A 7,365-nucleotide genomic window follows, 5' to 3' on the forward strand; every position below is an offset into this window, starting at 1 on the left:
TTTACTTAATTGGGATTATTTAGTAGCTTGTTTGCTAGCTTTAGGTTTTCATCGGGATTGGATTACTCTGATCACAATCATCCTCATGTAAGGTGTCTTTCTCTATCCTCCTTAATGGTACGCCATATGGTTCGTTTCATCCTAATCGTGGCATCAGACAAGGAAATCCTCTTTCTCCTTATTTGTTTATTCTCGTTATGGAACCTTTTATTAGAAAGTTAATTAAATTTTCTTGCGTGTCAATCTAAATCACAGGTTGGTCTTTTAACTTCTCTCATGGCTTTAAGATTTCAAATTTAACGTTTGCTGACGATTGTCTTATTTTTGCCAAAGCTTCCCATTCAACGGCCAAGCATACTTTACAAACTTTGACCTTATTTTCTGAAGCTTTTGGTCAACAAGTTAACTATCATAAGTCTACTATCTATTTTTCCACTAATATTTTTGCTTCTGTCAAGCGAGATATTGCTAGCTGCCTTGGCATTCAGCATAGGTCTACCATCGGTCGATATTTGGGCGTGCATAATATAGTCCACTGGAAAGATCTGCTTAACTTCAATGATCTTATTGTCAAAGTTCAGAAGAAACTTGCAGGATGGAAGTCCCACATTCTTTCTTGTGTCGGTAGGTTAACCTTGCTCAAGGCTAATCTTTCAGGTATGCCAAATCATATTTTATCTTGTTTTAAGTGCCCTAAATGACTCATTGACAGATTAAATAAGGAATTCAGATCTTTCTTTTAGGGTAAGTCTCAACCTCAGGTCAGTTGGAATCAACTTTGTCTTCCTAAATCTAAGGGTGGTCTGGGTGTTCGTCAACCTAGTCAGTTTAATCAGGCTGCTTTAGTTAAACTTGGGTGAAAAATTTTAACGTAACCTGATAACTAGTGGGTTCAACTTGTCACTAAGAAATATCTTAGGCATAACCATTTTTTTACTGCTAAAAAGAAAAGCTCAAATTCTCTTGCTTGGAAGGGCATTTTAGATATTCGATCACTTTTATCCCAAGGTATTCAACGGATTATAGGCGTGGTCGATCTATTTTTTTAAAAAACTTTTAATTGGGTATTACCATTCCCTTTATTCTTTATCATTCCTTAACAAGATCGACAACAGCTAGACTGGTCACTGACTGTTGATCATTTTATTCATAATATGACTTGGGATACGATGGCTTTAACTCATATTCTTCCTCTGGACATTGTCCAAATGATTGCAGCTATTCCTTTATCTTTGTCTCCTCATCCAGACCTGTTTTGTTTGGGGTCCTTCTCCCTTAGGAATTTTCACAGTTAAGAGTGCTTCGTGGCTACAAATTCAACATTTACCTAACCACTCTAATACTACTTTGTTAAATAAGATTTGGCATATTCATATTCCTCCCAAAGTTAAGGTTTTTGCTTGGTCCTTAATAAGGAATGACCTTAAGACTAGGGAGAAACTCTCTCAGTACAATCCTAATATTTCTCCTATGTGTCCTTTTTGTTCTCAACATGTCGAATCCATTGATCACCTCTTCATGATTTGTTCTTTCACTAGACAGGTTTGGAACCATATTTCTTTACCTCATCCTCTTTCATGGAATCGATCATTTCTTGAGTGGCTGCAGCATATTAATTCCACTTGATCTTCTCAAGATAATCTTGCATCTATTAATTTCCTGGTCAATTTGACATTTTAGGAAAAAGCTTATTTTCCATAACTGTTTTACATCTCCTGCTCGTTGCGTTTTTCAATCTTTCATCTTGAAGTCGAATTATCTTAAAGCTAATCCCACTTCTATTTCTCCTAAGGTCTCCAAATACATTAAATGGCAACCACCAAATTCACATCAGGTTTAAGTTAAATTTTGACGGGTCTGTTCAGAATGGTATTACTACCACAGATTTTGTTTTTAGAAATCAAGATGGAAACCCTTTGTTTGCAGCAAGTCAGAAGCTGGGTATAACAGTTGTTCTTGTTGCTGAAGCCACAACTCTGTGGGATGCTCTTCATACGGCTCATTTGCATCATTATGCCAATGTTGTTGTGGAAGGAGAATTGAAGTTGTTGATTGATTGCATCCAAAGAAGAGCTCATGTGCAGAATTCAACTACTCATTAATGATATTCATACGTTAACTTCGACCTTTCAGTCTATCATTTTTCGACATGTTTACAGAGAAGCAAATTTTGTAGCGGATTGTTTGGCAGAATTGGGTCACCAGAATTCTAATCCTGCTATTTGGTTCTTTTGTTTACCCCTTTATGTGTCCCTAACGTTCCATTTAGATCAGCTGGGAGGGGGTGTAAGTCGAGGTTTTGTCTTGTAGTTTCAGCCTTTTTTTAGTCATTGAAAAAAAAATATTATGCCTTTTGTAATATAATCTTGAGGTGGAGGATGAATTGCATCTTTTCAAAAATTGCAAAATGGTCATGGACTTTTGGTTATTTGGGCCACTGAGTTTGAAGCTGAAAGCACAATGTGATGCATGCTTTGTTGAGTGGTTCATGCACATTTGTGATTTTAAGTTAAAAGGCAAGAGCTTTTCTTCATGTTTCTTTAGGCACTGTGGACCGAGAGAAATAACGTGATTTTGAAAGGCTCTAGCTTTCATCCTCCTCTTAAAACTGCATCTTGGGCTTCTAAGCTATTGGGTGATTATCAAAAGGTGCATTCTGTGCATGCACACGTCAAAAAGAAGCTGCCTAAAACACGTTGACAAAATGCCCCTACTGGCATACTCAAGTTGAATACAGATAGGGCTTTGTTGAGAATATATACATCCCACATGAGAAAAATGGGACATTGCCTATGGGTTTATAAGGGTTTGGGCCACTCCATCCATTGCCAATTGGTTTTGGATGTGAAACCCAGATTACTTTATCATGGTATCAGAGCGGGTTACCCACGTGTGCATGCCTAATGGCCACACGGGCTCCACGTCACCTAAAGTTGTCCACGTGTATGCCACTACACCAATTTCGGAATCAGACAACACATATCAGACGACAGCAAACATTTTAAGTGTCGTCTAAATTAATCAGACGACAGCAAGAAATATTCTGTCGTCTAAGTTTTCGAATCCAACAACAGTTTTTTCTTGGCTCTTGTGTAAAAGCATTTCAGACAATGGTTGATTTTTTTTATGTTGTCTAAATGAGTCAATTCAGACAACAGTTATTACATGATGTTGTCCAAGGTTCATTTATACAATGGTTGATAAAAGATGTTGTCGGATTGTTTTTAATCAGACAACAGTTATTATTTCTCTATTGTGCAATTACCATTAATACAATGGTTGAAAAAGATGTCGTCTGATTGTATTGATTCACGCAATAATTTTTCAGTTGTCCATTGTGCAACTCTCTTTCAGACAATATACTGAAATTGCTGTTGTCAGAGTTTTAGGGTTCAATAGATGCTTGGCGCCCTTCTTAATTGACTTGGCCAAATTTTCAATTTTTCACTTCCCACCACCATTCGGCCAAAACCCGAGCTCGCGCTCTCTCTCAAAATCACTCTTCATCTCCCCGATCTCAGCAGTCATCTATCTCTCCCACTCTCCCTCTCAGCTCTCTCTCTTCCACTCAACAAAACTACCTCTCTGAAAACTCTTCTCTCACTCTCGTTCAAGCAAATCTGAGAGTCCGATTATGGCGACCAATATGGTGGTCGAGGATACGAGCTTCAAGGATGATCAGCTGGCCGCGATGACCACCGACGACATTGTCAGGGCCACCCGTCTTCTGGACAACGAGATCCGAATTCTCAAGGCCCCTTCTCTCTCTCTAACTCTCTATGTACTTCCGCTTCTACTAGTCTAGGGTTACAACTAGTGGGAGTTAGGGTTTCCTTAATTATTGATTCAATTCGGAGAATTAGGGTGAAAAGCCCTCGAATTTGATTTTGTTCTGCCCTGGAATTTGTGGGTTTTTGTGAAATTTTGTTTTGTTATTTATTGGGTTGTAAAAGGATAAGCATGTAGTATTTTTTGTGAAGTAATTTTAGGATTCTTTGTGTGTACATTTGTCTGACTTTTTGCTGTGGGATTGAAGGAAGAATTGCAAAGAACAAACTTGGAGCTGGATTCATACAAGGAAAAGATAAAGGAGAATCAGGAAAAGATTAAGCTCAATAAGCAGTTGCCCTACTTGGTCTGCAACATTGTTGAGGTATGCTCCTTTTTCTCTGTGGGATTTAGGTTTTTTAGTCTCGGTGTTTCTTGCTTTAAGCATAGTTATTGTGGTTTTGAATATCCGGGATGCAAATGGAAAAGTGTCCAATTTGCTTTGCTAGCCTAGCCTAATTTATGTGCCAGATATGCTGTTTAGCTTTTAAAGTATCAACTGCAGATTAGCTGATGAAAAATGATCAGTACCTTTTACTGTAATGCTAGCTAGTGATTAAAACCTTGCAATACTTACCATGTGTGATGTGTTCAGTCTTTATCACATTTTTCTTTTCACAAGATATGGCTTTAGAGTTTAGACTCATGAATAACAATTGGAATTGCATACAATTAGGCTAGGACAACAATATCGGCTCTTTGAGGAGCCTTGAAGAACTCTGACAAGCTTCGATAAAGTTTTGTATAAAACTAGAAAATGAACTAAAATTAAATATGATTAAGAAATGCTTCAGATAGCTTATGAGTTTGGAACCCATTATCAAGCAGATTCTTCACTTTTCATTATTTTCTACGGTAAGTGATGAAGAGTGTGTGTGATTTCTTGAGCTATATCGGTCTAGGCAATAATGAACATGAAGAGAAACAAATCTTAGGTTTTACACTCTTTGTCGATGTCTCTGTATATGTTGCTCTCTCAGTACTGCATATATACTTGGAGTAAAATACAAATAGTTTTTAACTGGACGGTAGGAAACGTACATTTTTACAATGTATTATTTTGACAATGGTGTCATGAGTCCCTCAGGTAAGAACTAAGTTTGAGATGTGCAATTTTACAGATTCTGTAACGTAACAAATGAGAAAAGGGACTCCGGCCAGTTCTTGTCTTTAACCCAACTATAAACAAATAATGTTTTGATGATGAGGTATACTTGAAGCAAGTTTGTTATGGGAGTTCGTCACAAACATTTAACTTAATTGTAACACCTTTGTGCTGAGGTTTGAAAGGTTTCAAGATTGGAATGCACAATTCAAACTTGAAATAGTAAAGATATTCTTTGATCTTTATATAAGGCTGCTGCAGAGATGCCCTTTTAAACTATTTGTGTCTGTGTTTACTAGCTCCGTCCCTGCTCCCAAGTCCCAAGGGCTAGTTGATGTTCTAGCTAGCTAGCTAGACATATAGTTTTGTACAATATTGAAGTTTGGGGCATAGTTGGAACCCCGGCCTGCCTCTTAGCAAAGAACTAACTTCAAATTTGTTGAACTAATTAGATTGTCACAAGAGTGATGGCAGACTTGTACCAATTTAATTTTAAGCCGTTGAAAGACGTATATTAAACTATTATATAACTTGTTTGGGTCACCATACCCTGAGACCTTGTTATATGACTTATAAGTATATGAATATGTAATTTCACTCATGACTCTCTTGTTGTAGATATAGACTATATGCAGACCTTTGAGCTCTGAGCCTGTTTTTTTAAGATGATGAGTTTGTTGTTATTCAAAAATTACCTGGTTCTGACTTGTAACGTTTTCAGATATTAGAAATGAATCCAGAAGATGAAGCTGAGGAAGATGGGGCAAACATTGATCTTGACTCACAAAGAAAGGGCAAGTGTGTTGTTTTGAAAACATCTACTCGTCAGGTAAAGCCTGCTGATTAATGTTTTGTTCATATTTTTGTACATTACTAGTAAAAGCAAAGAGTGCAGTTAGTCGTATTGTGGCTCTTGCATTATCCTTCATTTTAAAACAGTCATTCATCAACATTTGGAAAACGAGTTCTTAATCTGTCTACATTAACTTCTTTAGAGTTTGTTGAATTCGGGGGTAACCTCAGCATGTAGCTGTCCCATGACTTTCTTCAAATTTGAGAGTTGATTTTGGACCCAATTCTTTTTTGTACCATATTAGACCCACTTGTTTAATTAGGATGTATTGGTTTTTATTGATTGCAGACAATCTTTCTACCTGTTGTTGGGCTTGTTGACCCTGATAAATTAAAGCCTGGAGATCTTGTTGGTGTGAACAAAGATAGTTACCTGATCTTGGATACTCTGCCATCCGAGTATGATTCTTGAGTGAAGGCTATGGAGGTTGACGAGAAACCAACTGAAGATTACAATGATATTGGAGGGCTAGAGAAACAGGCAAGTTTCTGACTTCAGGCGTGGGCTTCTGACTTGCTCACTGTTTGTATCCCCCCAAACATTTAGATTTCGTACCCTAATACCTTTTTTTTTTTTGTGTGGCTGCAACAGATTCAAGAACTGGTTGAGGCAATTGTATTACCCATGACCCACAAGGAGCGTTTTCAGAAATTAGGGGTTCGCCCACCAAAGGGAGTTCTTTTGTATGGACCTCCTGGAACTGGTAAAACTTTAATGGCCCGGGCTTGTGTTGCACAAACGAATGCCACTTTTCTGAAACTTGCAGGCCCACAACTGGTTCAGGTATAGCATAATTTCTTATTGTTATTGTCATTATAACTTTTGTTTCATTGAATGCAAGATTCTGTATTGAGCAATTTTAGTTGCATTTGTAATGATTTTGAGGATGCTTTAATGCCTCTGTCATTGTTTCATTTTCTTCATTTTGGATTTTGTTTAAGGATAATAGAATTGAGAGAGAATTGTAGAGAGAATTGTCATCATATTATTGAGAATAGGAGCCCTATATATAGGGATTACAAAGTACATGTTCTAATGTTACAAGGAATACTAATCCGAGTAGGATTAGGAATTCTAGAACCTTCTCTCCTATTACTACTCCTAGTTTGATAAGGCACACTAAGTCGATTTTCCTTCAACACTCCCCCTTGTGCCGCTTCAAACTTGGTGGTGACGCTTCATTCGTTGCCTCGTTAAAAACCTTGCCAGGTAACAAAAACCCTGTAGGATAAAAATAACCCTGGTCGAAGGACAAAAAGAGCACAACACGTCCTTCACTCTTCGAGATCAAACATGTAGACATCATAACTCCCCCTGATGTCGATATCTCCCCCTGATTGCTACAATCGTGGTAGTTCGGATAACTTTCTCAATCCGATGCTCTTCACATGCTTCTCGAAGGTGGATTTAGGTAACGATTTAGTAAATAAGTCCGCTACATTATCCTCTGATCGGATTTGATTCACTTCAATCTTTAGAAGTGATTATGGTTGCTGATTATAAAAGAACTTAGGCGATATGTGCTTGGTGTTATCGCCCTTGATGAAACCTAACTTCATTTGCTCAATACAAGCTGCAT

At 37.6% G+C, this 7,365-nt stretch overlaps 1 long non-coding RNA gene across 1 annotated transcript; it reads left to right on the forward strand.

Annotated features, from left to right (window-relative positions):
• The first annotated feature begins 3,766 nt into the window (after positions 1-3,766).
• On the forward strand, positions 3,767-6,260 carry LOC133732994 (uncharacterized). The gene is made up of 3 exons (XR_009857443.1): positions 3,767-4,153; positions 5,655-5,762; positions 6,075-6,260. It is a non-coding gene; the product is annotated as an uncharacterized LOC133732994 (long non-coding RNA).
• The last annotated feature ends 1,105 nt before the right edge of the window (positions 6,261-7,365 follow it).

Source organism: Rosa rugosa, chromosome 2 (genome assembly GCF_958449725.1).
Source record: "Rosa rugosa chromosome 2, drRosRugo1.1, whole genome shotgun sequence".
Classification (NCBI taxonomy): domain Eukaryota; kingdom Viridiplantae; phylum Streptophyta; class Magnoliopsida; order Rosales; family Rosaceae; genus Rosa; species Rosa rugosa.